The sequence below is a fragment of the Ranitomeya imitator genome, chromosome 1, assembly GCF_032444005.1.
Source record: "Ranitomeya imitator isolate aRanImi1 chromosome 1, aRanImi1.pri, whole genome shotgun sequence".
Lineage (NCBI taxonomy): Eukaryota > Metazoa > Chordata > Amphibia > Anura > Dendrobatidae > Ranitomeya > Ranitomeya imitator.
Window position 1 is genome coordinate 974,250,653 of NC_091282.1, and position 20,431 is coordinate 974,271,083.

Sequence of the window (20,431 nt, forward strand, 5' to 3'; positions counted from 1 at the left end):
TAAAACCACTGTGAATCAACTATACTCTCCTGAAATTCATCTTAGCGGCAGCGCAGAATTTTAACTACAAATCTCCCTTTGAAGACAAACTAAAAGGATGGGAGCCACCCACGGACTCTGACTTTCTCATATGACTCCTCTCTGTAGCATGTGAGCTAACATCTCCTTCACTTCTTTATACATCTGAGGAGGTATCTGCCGATATCTTTCCTGCATGGGGGCGCACATCTCTTGGGAATTTCATGGGTTATAGCTTGAGTGCACCCGAAGTCTATCAATCTAACACAACTTCCACCTGTTGTACCTGCTGAGGCAAAAGCCTCATCAATTCGGCAAGCATCTGCTCCAAGATCCAATGACCCTCCCTTATACTTCCAGACGAGTGTTCCGATGCCATTGTAATGGCTAGGGTCCTGGGATCGCCTTGCATGATGGCCAATTGCAATGCATCAGGTTGCATCACTTCTTCCAGCGTCCCAGGACCTGAGCCACTTCACTCTTAGGCGAGAGGATGAGGCTCTCTTCTCCCAGGTTAATGTTGCGAAGACAACATTGCCGTCATGGACTGTGGCCAATGTCCAAGCTATGAGGAGTCTAGGGGGTACCTGATCCACCGATGTCGACTCTATCTGCACTTCCACCCCCTTGAGGGGCGTACAGGCTCATACTGGTAACGTAAGCACCGTCTGACCAAGCAGTATAATAAGTTTAGCAGCTGCGGGAACCATCACCTTCACCTGGACTTTCCCTCCACTCGATGTTTCCTAAGCCTGGCAGCTCAAATCAGTTGACGGAATACCTTCCTTTGAGGAGTTTGTGGGCTCCACCGGTCCACAAAGGCCTCTTGCACCTCGCTGATCAGGAGAGAGCCCATCTCTTTCAGCACATTCATTCTGAGAGTCACCACAGGCCCGTTATCGACATCTCTGGCAATCAACCTCTTTTCGGCTTACATCCTTCCCACACACTCGGATCTCCATCCAGACCATCCCTGTGACCGGGATGGGCAACTGGATGGTTGCCGTCAATCTGATTACCCAGGCCCCCTCTTTCTGCTACACTTCGGGAAAATGACGTCTGAAATAAGCTTCTGGCATGGTGGTCACTTGTGATCCGGTATCAATTAGTCATTGAACTGCTCGCCCATTCACTTCAGCCCAGACAGTAGGGCTCAGAGAGATTAAACCTTCAGGACTGCCTTCTTTCTTCCTTGATCTTTCAGGCTCCAGGCTGCGTCCCCCAGCCACGGAGCACATTAGTTTAATAGCTTCTATGGTAGGGACGTCTCCATCTTGTACAGCCTTGAGCATAGTGTCCAGTGTGCCCACACCGGAAACAAGTCGGATTCTATTCTGCAAGGGGTTGTCCCGTTCCTTGGTGAGGCTTGACAAACAAGCGGAACTCTGAAACACTCCTATCTCTTGATGCATTTTGGGCTGAATCGGGGACTCCTCTAAGCCTGACCACTCTTCCTGCATTTCCCGTATTTCCTTCTTGATTTCCTGGTCACACTCTGGCTCAGCTGTGGGCGGGGTGGGTACCTCATTGTTCCAGACCATCCATGCCAAGGCCACCGCCCCCTGTTCCTGCTCTCTCACACATGCTTCTGCCCCTATTTCTAGGAAGGTCATATGTGGCTTAGTACGCAGGCACTCTCGCAAAGCTTGTTTAAGCAGCGCATCCCTGAGACTCGACACAAACAGATCCCTCAATATCACATCAGGGACTCCCGCTCCTATAGCCCCCACATCATCACTCTTAACGATATGTGCATTCGCCTCCTGCAATGCATTAATATAATGGGTCACAAACTCTTCTTCCCTCTGGATGCGGTGGAACAATCGCATCCGTAATTCGGATGCCAGCAGAGGCCCCCCCGCCTGTCATTGCATTTAGCCGATACAGCTGACCGCAATGATGAGGGAAGGAGCACTGCACTGCGCTCCTTCCCCCATCATCCCCCTGTCAGCGTTTGACGTCGGCGACGCTGACAGGGGATGCAATGAGTCACTGCCCAGTGCAGAGATGAGCGGGAGCTCAGAGCAGAGCAGGAACCAGGAAGAAGAGGTGAGTATTTATTTTTTTAAGGGGTGCTGCCTTATACTATAGAATCTGCCTATGGGGGGGTCTGCCTAATACTACAGGGTCTGCCTATGGGGGGTCTGCCTAATACTACAGGGTCTGCCTATGGGGGGGTTCTGTCTTATACTACAGGATCTGCCTGTCACGATCAGCTGCAGCCGCAGATGCGGCCCAGCCCATAGACGCCCCCAAGCCGACCAACCTCAGAAGGCGTGGGATGCACGTCCCCTGGAGACACAATACGGAACCTTTAAACTGCAGAGGGGGACCCGGGCCTAACCGAACTAGGGGAGGGCAGAGACTGGGGTTCTGTGGCAGCTGAGCATGTGGACAAAGAAAGAGACACGTAGGACTTGATTACACCGCACAATTTCAGGTATAAAGAAAGTAAAGTTTACTAAAGTAAAGTCACATAGTACATAAACAAAACATGATGATGTCAGGCTCCCGATTGCACACCTCAGAAGGGTACCACCCAGTGGACCCCAAGGCACCAACGGATCACCGAGGCACAGATAGGCGGGACATCAGGACCCAGGCAGGACATCAGGGTACACGAGGACATCAGAGTGCGGGCAAGACATCAGGATACAAACAGGACATCAGGACATCTGGACTCAGGAAAGACCTCAGGACATCAGGACACAGGCAGGGCATCAGGACACAGGAATACTGGACAGACATCTGGGACACTGGCGTGGCAGACCAGGTCATCAGCTGGGACACTGGCGTGGCAGCCCAGGTAATCAGGACATCAGGAATACCGGATAGACATCTGGGACACTGACGTGGCAGCCCAGGTCATCGGCTGGGACACTGGCGTGGCAGACCAGGAAATCAGGTACATAAGGATATGAGACACAGGGAGGACATCAGGACATCACGAAACAGACAGGATATCAGGACATCAGGGTTCATGAGGTCATCAAGACACAGGCAGGACATCAGGATACAGACAGGACATCTGGACCCAGGGTCACCGGCAGACATCAGACAGGAGTCGTTCGGTTCCGGACATCCGACACGACCTACAGGCACCTCCAGAGTCATCAGGCTCCAAGCTCCAGACAGCGGTCATCAGGTTCCAGACTGCGGTCGTCAGGCTCCAGGCATCAGACCTAGGAAGGAACTCAAGCGTGATGGTGCAAACACCGCCGTACTGGACATGAGCCAGACGGGGTTAACATCACATGGTAGTCAGAGCACAGAGTAGTAGATGCTCAGCAGAAACACCGGTTTCAAGAGACTCAAAGTCACTGGGAGTGAGGGTCCAGATGCAGAGGGATTCCAGGAACATAATCACAGCAGACACAGTTCAGACAGGTTCAAGTACAGGACAGGTACAGGATTTGGGCCTGCATATACTGCCTCCAGGACAGGCGACAGAACAAGACAAAACAGGAATCAAAGCAAGGACTTTGGTACCAAAACATAGACAGGAGAGGTGCAGGAACACAAACAAACATAGCAAAGTTCAGGAGCTTTGTGAGTGTAGCTCAGGCCCCGCCCATAGGGCAAGGGAACTTTATATATGAGCTGCACCTCAGCAATTGGCTGGGGACAGCATTTGGAGTACACACCCTCACCCTGATAAAAGCAGGGGAGGTGTGGCCGCGCAAGCCCTAAGCACAAACAGAAACCATTTCAGCACACATAGTGCAGGAACTGAGGCTCAGGGCACCAGGCTGTGACTGCATGCACTGACCAATGTGGAAAGTCATGCAACAGCTGCAAATGACCTCACAACCCGGGGACAGCTTCACAGCAGCAACCAGGGACCGCACATGCGGATGGTCCTACAGCAGAAAACACCTAACCACCATGTACGGCTGCGCAGCAGAGCAGGGAACTGAGAAGGCTCCATCCACGAGACAGCCAACAGTATCCCAGCTCAAATTAGGGGGAAAAGAGTAAAGGGTTAAAGCAAACATATGCATTGTCATGCCGAAAAGCAGAAACAGACAGAACGGCATGACATTGCCTATGCGGGGGTCTGCCTAATACTACAAGGTCTGCCTGTGCTGGGGGTCTGCCTAATACTACAGGGTCTGCCTATGGGGGGTTCTGTCTTATACTACAGGGTCTGCCTATGGGGGGAGTCTGCCTAATACTACAGGGTCTGCCTATGGGGGAGTCTTCCTAATACTACAGGGTCTGCCTATGGGGGGTTTGCCTAATACTACAGGGTCTGCCTATGCGGGGGGTCTGCCTAATACTACAGGGCCTGCTTATGGGGGGGTCTGCCTAATACTACAGGGTCTGCCTGTGGGGGGTCTGCCTTATACTACAGGGTCTGTCTATGGGGGGTGCTGTCTTATACTACAGGGTCTGCCTATAGGGGTGCTGCCTTATAGTACAGGGTCTGCCTATGGGGGTGCTGCCTTATAGTACAGGGTCTGCCTATGGGGGTGCTGCCTTATAGTACAGGGTCTGCCTATGGGGGTGCTGCCTTATAGTACAGGGTCTGCCTATGGGGGTGCTGCCTTATAGTACAGGGTCTGCCTATAGGGGTGCTATCTTATACTACAGGGTCTGCCTATATGGGTGCTGTCTTTTACTACAGGGTCTGCTTATAGGGGTGCTGCTTTATACTACAGGGTCTGCCTGCAGGCTACTACCTTATACTACAGGGTCTGCCTATAGGGTGCTGCCTTATACAAAAAGTCTGCCTATGGGTGCTGCCTTATGCTATAGAGTCTGCCTATGGGGAGTGCATTATACAATATAGAGTAGGCCTATGGGGAGTGCATTATACTATATTGAGGACTATCTGGTGCATTACACTATATGGAGGCTATCTAGAGGGGCATCATACAGTGTGGGGATTAGACTGTTGGAGTCATCAAACAGTTTGGAGGCTACTAAGGGGTCAGTATACTGTGTATAAGAGAGCATTATACTGTATGGGGGAGCTGTACAGGGGGGCAGATTCGGGACATTATTAACTGTAAAGTGGGCACTTATTGTTATAGGGGAACTCGGGATACTGTGACTATCAAAGGGGCACACAGGGCAATATTACTTTCTAGCGGGCAAAATGTGGGCACTGTTTTCTAGGGCAGTTGCATCTGGCATTGTTATATTATAGAGGGGTGCTTTAGAATTTAGAGGGCACAGAGAATCACACAGCAGCGGCAGTAATAGGGACACATATGGCAGCAGCGGCTCAGTATTGGGGTATCAGGTGCAGTAATAGGGACACATACGGCAGTAGCGGCTCAGTATTGGGGTATCATGGGCAGTAATAGGGACACATAAGGCAGCAGTGGCTCAGTATTGGGGTATCAGGGGCAGTAATAGGGACACATACGGCAGTAGCGGCTCAGTATTGGGGTATCAGGGGCAGTAATAGGGACACATACGGCAGCAGTGGCTCAGTATTGGGGTATCAGGTGCAGTAATAAGGACACATACAGCAGCAGCGGCTCAGTATTAGGTATCAGGTGCAGTAATAGGGACACCACATACGGCAGCAGTGGCTAAGTATTGGGGTATCAGGTGCAGTAATAGGGACACATACGGCAGCAGAGGCTCAATATTGGGGTATAAGGTGCAGTAATAGGGGCACATATGGCAGCAGCGGCTCAGTATTGGGGTATCAGCTGCAGTAATAAGGACACATATGGCAGCAGTGGCTCAGTATTGGGGTATCAGGTGCAGTAATGGGGACACATACGGCAGCAGCGGCTCAGTATTAGGGTATCAGGGGCAGTAATAGGGACACATACCGCAGCAGCGTCTCAGTATTGGGGTATCAGGGGCAGTAATAGGGACACATACGGCAGCAGCGGCTCAGTATTGGGGTATCAGGTGCAGTAATAGGGTCACATACGGCAGCAGCGGCTCAGTATTGGGCTATCAGGGGCAGTAACAGGGACACATACGGCAGCAGAGGCTCAGTATTGGGGTATCACGTGCAGTAATAGGGACACATACTGCAGCAGCAGCTCAGTATTGGGGTATCAGGGGCAGTAATAGGGACACATACCGCAGCAGCGTCTCAGTATTGGGGTATCAGGGGCAGTAATAGGGACACATACGGCAGCAGCGGCTCAGTATTGGGGTATCAGGGGCAGTAACAGGGACACATACGGCAGCGGAGGCTCAGTATTGGGGTATCAGGTGCAGTAATAGGGTCACATACGGCAGCAGCGGCTCAGTATTGGGGTATCAGGGGCAGTAACAGGGACACATACGGCAGCAGAGGCTCAGTATTGTGGTATCAGGTGCAGTAATAGGGACACATACGGCAGCAGTGACACAGTATTGGGGTATCAGGGGCAGTAATAGGGACACATACGGCAGCAGTGGCTCAGTATTGGGGTATCAGGTGCAGTAATAGGGACACATACAGCAGCAGCGGCTCAGTATTGGGGTATCAGGGGCAGTAATAGGGACACATACCGCAGCAGCAGCTCAGTATTGGGGTATCAGGGGCAGTAATAGGGACACATACCGCAGCAGTGACACAGTATTGGGGTATCAGGTGGAGTAATAGGGACACATGCAGCAGCAGCGGCTCAGTTTTGGGGTATTAGGTGCAGTAATAAGGACACATATGGCAGCAGTGGCTCAATATTGGTGTATCAGGTGAAGTAATGGGGACACATATGGCAGCAGCGGCTCAGTATTGGGGTATCAGTGGTAGTAATAGGGACACATACGGCAGCAGTGGCTCAATATTGGGGTATCAGGTGGAGTAATAAGGACACATACGGTGGCCGGCTCAGTATTGGGTATCAGGTGCAGTAATAGGGACACATACGGCAGCAGTGGCTCAGTATTAGGGTATCAGGGGCAGTAATAAGGACACATACAGCAGCAGTGGCTCAGTATTGGGGTATCAGGTGCAGTAATAGGGACACATACGGCAGCAGCGGCTCAGTATTGGGATATCAGGTGCAGTAATAGGGACACATACGGCAGCAGCGGCTCAGTATTGGGGTATCGGGCAGTAATAAGGACACAAACGGCAGCAGCAGCTCAGTATTGGGGTATCAGGTGCAGTAATAGGGTCACATACGGCAGCAGCGGCTCAGTATTGGGGTATCAGGTGCAGTAATAGGGACACATTCAGCAACAGCGCTCAGTATTGGGGCATTCGCTGCCCTTGTTCCCTCTCACTAGGGCGCGGACTAACTCTAACAACGGCGTGCAGCAGGTCCCTCTTCTCTCTCCTCTCTTATGGGAACTTCTCCTGTCTTCCCACGCAAAACCCACTGTCTTCCTCTCGCTTACCACGGCCCCTCCCAGCAGGTCATCGGTCCTCTCTGTCTCTTCCCCCCGCAACAAGAGGCACGGCCCCAGCAATTTCAGATCCGGTGCTCTGCCAGCACACGCAGCCCGGCCTTCTTCCTTACACAACCACGGGGGCATATTATTCGAGCACTTAGCACATTCGCTCATCGGTCAGTTCTTGATAATTGAGAGTTCGGACCCGAAGCATGGCTGAGCTACTAACAGGCTCGGACTGGACCATAGGTGAGCAGGTGATTCACCCAGTGGGCCCCTGTGCAGAGGTTACCCCTCAATATTAGCATTAGTTGACCCAATACATTTGATTTTCAATGTACAGACAAAACCATCTCCTCATTCATTTAACAAACTATCCAGTTTATTAATATACACTGCTCAAAAAAATAAAGGGAACACTAAAATCCCTCATCCTAGATATCACTGAATGAAATATTCCAGTTGTAAATCTTTATTCATTACATAGTGGAATGTGTTGAGAACAATACAACCTAAAAATGATCAACGTAACTGACAACTAATATCCCACGAAGGTCTGGAGTTAGAATGATGCTCAAAATCAAGGTGGAAAATGAAGTTACAGGCTGATCCAACTTCAGTGGAAATGCCTCAAGACAAGGAAATGATGCTCTGTATTGTGTGTGGCCTCCATGTGCCTGTATGATCTCCCTACAATGTCTGGGCATGCTCCTGATGAGGCGGCGGATGGTCTCCTGAGGGATCTCCTCCCAGACCTGGACTAAAGCATCCGCCAACTCCTGGACAGTCAGTGGTGCAACGACATGTTGGTGGATGGTGCGAGACATGATATCCCACATGTATTCAATCGAATTCAGGTCTGGGGAATGGGCGGGCCAGTCCATAGCTTCAATGCCTTCATTTTGCAGGAACTGCTGATACACCCCAGCCACATGAGGTCTGCATTAGGAGGAACCCAGGGCCAACCGCACCAGCATATGGTCTCACAAGGGGTCTGATGATGTCATCTCGGTACCTAATGGCAATCAGGCTACCTCTGGCGAGTACATGGAGGGCTGGGCAGCCCTCCAAAGAAATGCCACCCCACACCATTAGTGACCCACTGCCAAACCGGTCATGTTGAAGGATGTTGCAGGCAGCAGATTGCTCTCCACGGAATCTCCAGACTCTCTCACGTCTGTCACATGTGCTCAGTGGGAACCTGCTTTCACCTGTGAAGAGCACAGAGTGCCATTGGCGAATTTGCCAATCCTGGTGTTCTGTGGCAAATGCCAACCCTCCTGAACGCTGTTGGGCTGTGAGCACAACCCCCATCTGTGGACATTGGGCACCCAGAACATCCTCATGGAGTCGGTTTCGAACCGTTTGTGCAGACATATGCACATTTGTGGCCTGCTGCAGGTCATTTTGCAGGGCTCTGGCAGTGCTCCTCCTGTTCTTCCTTGCACAAAGGCTGAGGTAGTGGTCCTGCTGCTGGGTTGTTGCCCTCCTGCACCTTCTTGCCACAGCTCACATTAATGTAATGTGCCATCCTGGATGAGCTGCACTACCTGAGCCACTTTCGTGGGTTTTAGAGTCCGTTTCATGTTACCATGAGTGTGAAAGCACAACCAACATTCAAAAGTGACCAAAATATCAGCCACAAAGCATTGGTACTGAGATTCGGTCTGTGGTCCCCACCTGCAGAACCACTCCTTTATTGAGTGTGTCTTGATAATTGCCAATAATTTCCATCTGCTGTCTATTCCATTTGCACAACAGCATGTGAAATTGATTGTCAAACAGTGTTGCTTCCTAAGTGGACAGTTTGATTTCACAGAAGTTTGATTTACTTGGAGTTATATTCTGTTGTTTAAGTGTTCCCTTTATTTTTTGAGCAGTGTATATGCAGCGCCCCAGGGTACTGGTCGTTGCAGTAATATCGTTCTCCTCTAGGGGGGAGTGATGTTACGTTTGGAGGCAAAGAAAGACAACTGAATCCAGGTATCACAAACATGCAACACATTTCGCACTTCAGGCCACCAGGGGGAGCTATGCTCCTATTTATTAGGGCACTCCTCACACTTAGGTAAAACTGGTTGCCTGGGGAGGAAGTTAGTTAGTTGCTGGCTGAGCTTCGCTCAGGTAGTTGGTCCCTGACAGGGGTGGGATCCTGTCAGAGGTCGAGACAGAAGGACACGGAGCTGTGCCTGCCCTAAGTACGGAAGCTTCTAGAAAGAGACACTAAAGGAGAACTGGAGAACTGTATTGTAGAGAGGGTGAAGAAGTCATAGAAAAGGAGTGAATATCAGAGGAGGTCTGCCCTACACAGGCTGCCTCCTTCTGAGGCGCAGGATCCCAGTAACCAGAACACAGAGGGAGCAACAGCCCTTTATGCCTTGCTCCAGAGACTGGCAGGACAGGTAATTTCACGTTACCTGTCAACCCTATACCCAGGAGGCAAGGTGGCACCGCTTAAAGGCTGGGGCATGATAGAGTCCCTGTAAAACGCCTCAAGCCACCAGTCATATGGGTTTGTCCTATTTATCTGGGGGACAGAGAGAGAGACATAACATCTGTAACATCTTCAACAGTTGTGGTGACCTTATGAGATGCTTAGCAGTAAGGTACTACAACACCATGGCGCTAGAGGAAGGCTACTGATTTCTACCTGGACAAGGGGACTCTGGATTTGCCTCCAAACCGGCCGGACTCTGCCTGCCCTGTGGTCTGGTACCCTGGACTGTGGATGCTGAAGCCTTCAGTAAAAGGTAAAGAGACTGCAACCTTGTGTCCTCATTCTTCAATGCGCCTCTCACCGTCCACCATCTACACACTGGGAAGCCCTGGGGATACACTTCACCTGTGGGAAGGTATACCATCTAGCTGCCATAACATCACCCCAGCGGACCCCTTAAAGCAGCGTCGGTCACCCTGACCGAATACCACAGGTGGCGTCACGAACATTTCCCCTTTAAAGACCTTTCCCTTTTACATGGACATTCCAAGGGCCACGGACTGGGTCACCCACCGTGACATCCCCCTGTGAACCGAAGGACCCGGTTCCGAGTACCCTAAGGCCCATGGGGGAGCTCCATATATAGATGCAGAGGTTCATATATTTGCATGTAGCTGAACAGTGGGCCCCCAGAGTTGAGGTAACTGGTGGGCCCTTGCCACCCCAGTCTGATACTGGCTACCAACCCTTGTTGGGCTCTTTCCAATGCTGCAAGCAAAGTCACTTTTGTCTCTACGAAAAATATTTAAAATTGAGAGTTCTCAGTGGTTGATACCTTTTAATGGCTGACTGAAAATATGGTAACAAATTGCAAGCTTTCGACACTACACAGGTCTCTTCGTCAGGCAAAGACTAAAAGAAATTCTGAAGAATCACATATTTATGCACAACATAGCATAGAAAAAAAAAAAAGGAAAAACCATGGATAAGACAGGTGACATGAAGCAGAATTACCATGAGTGATAAACAGTTATGTCCATAAATATTGGACCAGTTCTTAGATAAGGATTGTTTTATTGGTGTCTGGTTCTGTTGTGATGACCCCTCGTAGTCTGAGGGGTGTTAGGGGTCGAGTTCCTGCCTCTGCACAGGGGGAATCTCGAGTGCTTACAACCTGATTCGCATCCGTGAGGGGGACGAATGGAAGATGGCTTTTAACACCAGGGATGGGCACTATGAATATCTAGTGATGACCTTTGGGCTCTGTAATGCCCCAGCCGTTTTCCAAGACTTTGTAAACGATATCTTCTGGGATATGCTCTCCACCTCGGTCATAGTCTATCTGGATGATATTCTCATCTACTCTCCAGATATTGACTCCCACCGGAGAGATGTTTGCAGAGTCTTCGACCTCTTACGACCTAACTCCCTCTTCGCCAAGTTGGAGAAATGTGTGTTTGAGCAGGAGTCTTTACCTTTCCTGGGCTATATCATCTCCGCCCAAGGATTGGCTATGGATCCTGCCAAACTACAGGCTGTGATGGACTGGCAAGAACCCCACTCCCTAAAAGCAGTGCAGCGCTTTATGGGGTTCATTAACTATTATCACCAGTTCATTCCTCATTTCTCAACTTTGGTAGCTCCCTTGGTAGCCCTCACCAAGAAGGGAGCAAATCCCAAATTGTGGTCTGTGGAGGTCTCCAAGGCTTTCACTTCTATTAAATCTCATTTTGCTAGCGCTCCCATTCTACATCGCCCCGATGTAGATAAGCCGTTTATAATGGAGGTGGATGCCTCTTCCGTTGGTGCTGGAGCAGTCCTCTTCCAAAAGGATGCTCAAGGTCGGAAGCATCCTTGCTTCTTCTTTTCCAAAACCTTCACACCAGCGGAGAGGAATTATTCCATCGGGGACAGGGAGTTGCTAGCAATGAAGTTAGCCTTCTCAGAGTGGGGAGACATCTCTTGAAGGGGGCTCGTTTTCCCTTCCAAGTATTCACTGACCACAAGAATTTGGTTTATTTACAGACCACCCAGCGGCTAAATTCTCGCCAGGCCAGATGGTCCTTGTTCTTCTCTCGGTTCCATTTCACCCAACATTTTCTTTCTGGGGAGAAGAACATTCATGCCGACGCTCTTTCTCGCTCCGTAGTATCATCTGAGGAGGAGGAAGAGGAGCCTTGCCTTATTGTCCCTTCAGAGAGCCTAAGAACTGTGACCCCGATTTCGCTAGAGTCTGTGCCTCCGGGCAAGACTTTCGTACCATCCAGTTTGCGTCCGAAGGTTCTCTCTTGGGCTCACTCGTCTAGGGTGGGTGGACATTTTGGGACCAAAAGGACATCTGAGCTACTGGCGAGGACATATTGGTAGCCGCATATGGCCCGTGATGTCGCAGACTATGTTCGGGCATGTGTCTCCTGCGCCAGGAACAAGTCTCCTTGTCAACGGCCAGCTGGGTTGCTTCATCCCCTGCCGGTGGCAGACTGACCCTGGGAGATGGTCGGGATGGATTTTGTGGTGGGCTTACCCAAGTCTCTTAGCTACACCATTATTTGGGTTATCACCGACCATTTTTCCAAAATGGTGCACTTGGTGCCTCTTCCACGGCTACCTTCTGCACAGGCTCTGGCGGTGTTGTTTATCAAACACATATTTCGCCTACATGGTATGCCGGAAAAAATTGTCAGTGACCGGGGTCCCCAGTTTGCATCTCGATTCTGGAGAGAGCTTTGTCGTCTACTCAGCATTGAGTTGAATCTCTCCTCAGCTTATCATCCCGAGACAAATGGGTTGGTAGAGAGAGCCAACCAGACCTTGGTCACATATCTTCGACATTTTGTCTCAGCAAGGCTGGATGACTGGGCATCCTTGCTACCGTGGGCAGAGTTTGTGCTGAATAACGCCGTAGCTGACTCCACCGGACAGACCCTATTCCTCCTAAACTATGGTCAGCATCCGCATGTAACTGTGCCTATACCCATGTCTTCCGCCGACTCCAGGGTGGCAGATTGGGTTGTGGAGGCGCGGGACATTTGGGACCACACTCAGGATGCCATTCAGGCCTCCAAGGAGAGAATGAGGTCCTCCGCCGATGCACATCGGCGCCCCGCTCCGACCTTTGCTCCTGGCGACTTAGTGTGGCTCTCCACCCATAACATCAGGCTGCGAGTTGAGTCCACTAAGTTTGCTCCTCGCTACCTAGGCCCTTTCAAGGTCCTCGAACAGGTTAACCCAGTGGTCTAGCATGTGGCCCTTCTGCAACATCTGGGTATCACCGACACCTTTCACGTGTCCCTCTTGAAGCCCGTATACATGTCCCGATTTTCCGAGTCATCTGCCGAGACATCGGGTTCATCTACAGATAATTATGAGGTGAATGCTATTTTGGGGTGCAAGGTGGTACGTGGCAAAAAATGTTATTTGGTGGACTGGAAGGGTTATGGTCCTGAGAGCCTGCTGAGAATATTCGGGCTCCGCAGCTCATTGCTGCCTTCGAGCGTGGCGAGGTCCAAGGGGGGGGATCTAGGAGGGGGGTAATGTTAGGGGTCGAGTTCCTGCCTCTGCACAGGGGGAATCTCGAGCCATCTCCGCTGCGGTCTCCCATTCTTCTCCTGCCGCATTGGAGCCTGCTCAGCGGAGGCGTCGGTCCCAGCGTCATGCTCAGTCTGACACTGTGCGAAGGGTTACTGCTGTCCTTCCAGCTTCTGCCATTGTAGTCAGTACTGGTCAGCAGCGAGCAGACGTCTTTGAGACTAAGTCCTACTTCTCCGCTTCTGAGCATGCCCAGGGTAAGATCTCTCATTGGAGATCAAGGGTCACATGCTCAGGTACTGCAGCAAATCCTATTGGTCCTCTAGGAAGGTCCTGAAGGTGTTCAACATCTGTGGCAGCCTCTCATTGGTCCTTCTAGGAAGGTCCTGTACTTGCTGCAGCTATAAGAGGTGCGTATGACCGCACGGCCATGTGCTAGTATCAAGTTATGTATGAGCTCATCGCCAGTGTGGTCATGTTTGTATGCAGTCAGGGACCAGGCTGAAATAAGCCCCTAGAATGCTGGCACCTCCGGCTAGGAGTTTCGTGTGTGTGTGTTCAGGGACCCGGCTGAAATAAGCCCCTAGAATGCTGGCACCTCCGGCGAGGAGTTTCATGTTTGCATTTGACTGCATGACCACCATCTGCTCTACCAAGTAGCTGTGTTCCTCTGTGAGCCAAACAGGGCACAGCGTTATCTTTGCTAACAGACTCTGTGAAGTAACAGAGTCTGTTTATACTACTATATTGTACCGCCATATCTAGCAGCAGGTGCATTCCTGCATGGTGGATCCCGGGTTGCGAACGCACCAACTTCTTCTAATAAATATATATTCAGTGCGTTCCGCCAACCCTAACAAGGGGCAAGTTCCTTAGTTGATGTAAAAAGACATAAATCCATCCGACACATTCATTCCTGCAGTGAGGGTGTCAAAGGTCATCATCAGTATATATTCCCATACTCTTCTGTCTCTCTTAGATTTGAAGCTACCTTTTAACACAAGTAATTTAATGTCAATAATATTATGATTCGGGAGACAAAAATGTATTGCCACAGGTAGATCCATTCTTTTTTCTCTTATTGTGAGGCAGTGAGAATTCATTCTTGTTCTAAGCTTTTGCCCTGTCTCCCCCACATACAGACCCCCAGTTGGACATTTAGTACATATAATTAGGTACACCACATTAGAAGTGACGCAGCTGAAAGTACCTGGGATCTTGTAGTCCTGATGTGAATTGGGGATCTTTATCTTGTCCATGGTCATTATAAATGGACAGGTTTTACATTTTTTCTGGTTGCAAGGAAAGGTACCTGCAGCTGTTGGAGAGGACAGGGAGCTCTTGACAATGATGCTTCTTAGATTTGGGGGCTGCCTAAAACACAGTAGTGGGGGGTCTGGAAAAATGGATTGTAAGCGGGCATCTTTTTGTTGTAAAGGCTGTAATTTCCATGCAGCTCCCCTGAGCACCTCCAGATTTGGATTGTAGGTAACTACTAGAGGTACCCGGTTATTTTCTTCTTTAGCTTTGTAATGTAGCAGGTGATTCCTTGATATTCTGGTGGCTCTTGTAATCTGGTATTCAATTGTTCTTGGATGGTAGCCCTGATTCAAAAAGGTCTTTCTGAGGCGACCAAGGTGTTCATCCCTATCCATTGGGTTGGAACATATACGATTGTATCTGATGGCTTGGCTGTAGACAATAGAGTTTTTTATGTGTTTTGGATGGAAACTGTCCCATTTAAGGTATGTTGGACGGTCGATTGGCTTCTGATACAGGGATGTCTCTGTTTTATTGTTCTGCAGCTTAATGATGGTGTCCAAAAAGTTAATTTCAGGGCAGGAGTAGTTGAGTGTCAAGTTGATGGTAGGATGAAATTGATTAAACTGTTCATGGAACATCTTTAGCTGTGGCTCAGACTCTGTCCAGATGATTAAAATGTCATCAATGTAGTGGTAGTAGGCCAGAGGCCTGATGGGACATGAGGACAAAAAGTCGCTTTCAAGCTTGGCCATGAAAAGATTTGCATAGTGTGGGGCCATTTTTCTTCCCATTGCTGTGCCAGTCTCCTGTAGATAGATCTTCTTGTCAAACTCAAAGTAATTGTGGGTGAGGATGAATTTTATAAGTTTCACCACAGAATTTGCATCAGTCCCTGGAAGAATTTGCAGGCATTTAATCCATCCTGGTGTGGGATATTGGAGTACAAAGATTCCACATCCATGGTGGCTTTGTCTCTACAGCATCAGAAGAACACTTGGGGCTGAGGAGCTTCCAAGCACTGCACTCTATGGCACTTCTTATAGGTTGCAGAGGTGTCTGATAACCTAGGAAAAAATATTAAGCTATAAAATTAAAAATCAATTTGTTCTTGACATTTAAAATCATGACATTTTAAAGTTTGTAGTTGGCAGGTCCGGTGACAGCTAAACTTTTTCACACTCCATACAAAAAATAATTGCTGATAAAAGTGGCTTAAAAATCTACATACAAAAAATGCTTGTCTAAGTTTTGATCACCCTTTAGCACTAGCCTTTTGCAAAGAAGTTGGCAAACGTGTAGTCAGCTCATATTGTTTAGGAGATATAAAATCAGATGAATGAGAGTGCTGTATCGATAGAATATAATTAAGTTATAAAACTTGTATGGATTAGTAACTGGACACTACAATTGTACAGACTTTTGAGTCCAAGTTGTTGAAGCACCACCAATGTAACTTTTTAGTCTTTCACTGAAAATCCCATAAAATAAAGTAGTACCCCAAAATGACCACTAGATGGAGGCCTCATATACAATATTAGATACTACAAACTAGATGATGTATTGGAATTCTACTTCCCTCTAGTTAGTCATATTTCAGATAAATATAATAAATGTACACTTATGAGTGCATGGAATAAATATATTCAATTAATAAGAAAAATAAATCGTTTCTAATATCTAACAATATATTTTTTTTTAATGAGGCATGATGTACTGTATGTCATGTGTGTGTTTAGAAAAGTTAACTGACACCCCTGTGCAATGCTTTCAGTGACTAATGGAAATAAAATCTTTATATATGCCACAGTCCGACATGGGTTGCAGTCCATAATCAAGAAACCCATTTGCAGGCTAGATTAGCTCCACTGGTGTATTGTAATTCCCAAAATATCAACTAAAGTTAAAAAAATACAGCATTCTGGCAAAAGCCTCACCTTGATATACCCCCATCATCCTTGATAATTCGATAATAAACCTGTGGATATCTTTTCCCCAAGGGCGTGAATTGGATTTATATGATGCATTTTACCCATTTTGTTGCAAAATTTCTATTCACAGAATGTTCACTTGTTTATGTAAGTCTCCTGCTATTAACTGTAAAAAAAAATACCCAGCAGAAGGACACAAAATGTATATAACATAGCAGAAAAAAAGGCAGCCATACTAATCGACAAGAAGTCACAATACTAGTGTACTGCAGGATGTGGTAGACCACCATGATAAAGGCGGGGGGCGTACAGGTGCAGTATACTGATAGAATCACCCCTCACACACCTACAATTCATGAAGGGGTTTCTGCCTACTGTTATAAATGCACACAGATAAGGCTCGTATATGAGGCCAGTCACACAGATTGAGCTCAGTGTCTAGCTTACGGCCTATTGTTGGCACTCATACGCTTCCATTATAAGTGCACCCACAAGGACAGTTACCCTAATTATCACAGCCAACACTAAAGGGCCTGGCTGGATCCTGCATAGAAAACACATGCAATAAGATAAATAAGATCAATAGTAAGAATGAGGCATTGTTTTAATATGCAAGCTCGTAGCCCACGTGAAGGGTCCTTATTGTCTTGCGAGTCACTACACTGAAGTTAAAAACGAAACACGGCAAAAGGACACAAAATTCAAAAGACATAGAAAAAAGGCAGTCATCCTTATTAAAGAGGCCTATTGTCTCCAGTAGAACATTAGTTTTTTTGAGTGGGCCAGATGCGATAACACCATCTTTCAAAGGCTCTTCAGAGTTCCCCTTCAAGAGAATCTGTCAGAAGATTTTTGCTATGCAATCTGTGGGCAGCATGAGGTAGGGGCTGAGTCACTGATTTCAGCGATGTGTCACTTATTAGACTGTGTGCTGTTGTTTCAATACAATGAGTATATTATCAGCAGGAGATTATCACTGCCTGGACTGGTGCCCGCATGAGACCTGGTCCAACCATGCCCCAAGCACTGACTAGCAGCTTATCGTCAATAACCAATGTACACAGAAAGCTGTGGGGTTAGCTTTCTGAGCTCTGCTATATGCTACATCTAGAAACACAGATTTTGTCACATCTACTGCATCCAGTAAGCCAAGTGATAAGTAAGTTGGGCCCTTTCCTTTGTCTACATTAGGTAGCAAAAGCTTGGTCACATAGCAACATTTTTGTGGGAAAAATGTATTTTCTTATTTTCATGGCTCAACATTATAAAATGCTGTGAAGCACCTGTGTGATCAAGGTGCTCACCATAGCTCTAGAAAAGTTCCTTGATGGGGGCAGTTTCCAAAATGGGGTCTCTTGTGGGGGATTTCCACTGTTTAGTCACATGTGGCTTCTGCAAATGCAACATGGCGTCCTCTATCTATGACAGCCAATTTTGCGCTTCAAAAGTCAAATGGCGCTCCTTCCCTGCCGTGCGCCCAAACAGTAGTTTTCCACCACATAGAGGGTATCGGTTAGGAGAAATTTCACAACAAATTGTACAGTCCATTTTCTTCTGTTCCCCCTGTGAAAATGAAAAATTTGGGGCTAAAAAACATTTTTACGGAAAAAAATCAAATGTTCTTTTTATTCATTCCAAATTTCTATAATTCCAGTGATGCACCTAAAGGGTTAAAAAAACTCCTTGAATGTGATTTTCAGCAATTTGAGGGGGTGCAGTTTATAAAATGGTGCCACTGTGGGGTATTTTCTGTCACATAGGCCCCTCAAAGTCTTTCATTTGTGATGTGGTCCCTAAAAAAAGTTGTTTTTGTAAATTTTGTCAGAAAAATGAAAAATTGTTGATACATTTTTAACCCTTCTAACTTCCTAACAAAAAAAAATATCTTTCAAAAACCATGCTGATGTAAAGTAGTAGGTAAATGTTATTTATTGTCTATTTTGTGTGGTATAATTCTAATTTTGTGCAAAAACATTTAATATATTCAGAAATAAACGCAAATCAAATAGACCAAAACGTACCACTAGCATGAAGTACAACATGTCATGACAAAAAAAAACAATCTCAGAATTACTGGGTCAATAGTTATTATGTCACTAGATGGTGGCCTGATTCTAACGCATCAGGTATTCTAGAATATGCATGTCCACGTGGTATATTGCCCAGCCACATAGTATATTGCACAGCCACGTAGTATATTGCCCAGCCACATAGTATATTGCCAAGCCAAGTAGTATATTGCCCAGCCACATAGTATATTGCCCAGCCAAGTAGTATATTGCCCAGCCACATAGTATATTGCCCAGCCACATAGTATATTGCCCAGCCAAGTAGTATATTGCCCAGCCACATAGTATATTGCCCAGCCACATAGTATATTGCCCAGCCAAGTAGTATATTGCCCAGCCACATAGTATATTGCCCAGCCAAGTAGTATATTGCCCAGCCACGTAGTATATTGCCCAGCCAAGTAGTATATTGCCCAGCCACGTAGTACATTGCGCAGCCAAGTAGTATATTGCCCAGCCACATAGTATATTGCCCAGCCACGTAGTATTTTGCCCAGCCACGTAGGATATTGCCCAGCCATGTAGTATATTCCCAGCCATGTGGTATATTGCCCAGCCACATAGTATATTGCACAGCCATGTAGTATATTGCCCAGCTACGTAGTATATTGTCCAGCCACGTAGTATATTGCCCAGCCACGTATTATATTGCACAGTCACGTAGTATATTGCCCAGCCATGCAGTATATTGCACAGCCCACGTAATATACTGCCCAGACATGTAGTATATTGTCCAGCCACGTAGTATATTGCCCAGCCACGTATTATATTGCACAGTCACGTAGTATATTGCCCAGCCATGCAGTATATTGCACAGCCCACGTAATATACTGCCCAGACATGTAGTATATTGCCCAGCCACGTAGTATATTGCACAGTGACGGAGTATACAGCACAGAGCCATGTAGTATACAGACTTAAAATAAACATATACTCACCCTCCGTTGAAGTCCTGGCCCTGTGTGCGGTGCACGTGGCAGCTTCCGGTCCCAGGGTTGGTGTGGGCGCAGGACCTGTGATGACGTCACGGTCACATGACCGTGACATCATGGTAGGTCCTTGTCGCATACCATCCTTACCACTGGAACCTGCCGCTTGCATGGAGCGGTCACCGGAGCGTCACAAGGAGCGGGAAAGGCGCCGGAAGGTGAGTGTATGATGATTTATTTTTTTTATTATTATTTTTAACATTAGATCTTTTTACTATTGAGGCTGCATAGGCAGCATCAATAGTAAAAAGTTGGTCACACAGGATTAATAGCAGCGTTAATGGAGTGCATTACTCCGCGGCATAACGCAGTCCATTAGCGCTGTCATTAACCCTGTGTGAGCGCTGACTGGAGGGGAGTATGGAGCGGGTACTGACTGCGAGGAGGAAGGAGCGGACTGCGTCCGTCGCTGATTGGTCATGGCAATGGTCGTGGGCGTTTTGTCACGACCAATCAGCGACTTGGATTCCATGATAGACAGAGGCCGCGACCAATGAATATCCGTGACAGACAGACAGAAGGAAAGACAGAAGGACAGACAGAAAGACAGAAGTGACCCTTAGACAATTATATAGTAGATAAAGTGACACTGGTCAGAATTGTAACATTTGTCCTGTACAGGAAGGTGAAAACAGTCCCGTGTGTCCTTCTTGAGGAAGAAGGGCTGTGCCTTTTGAAATGTGTCGGTCGATGGCCCACACACGAGCCTGTCGCACACGGCTGGTGACATCACCGTAACCACGCCCCTGCTCACATCGCTACTGCACGGCGGCGCTTCCGGCTGGAGTTACCGCCATATTGCATCTGCACGTGGGCAGGGGGGATCGCCTAGCAATAGGAGGACACTCCCTACCGCAGCATACCTACCAACCTCCATGCAAAGTATTGGGTCAGCAGGACGCT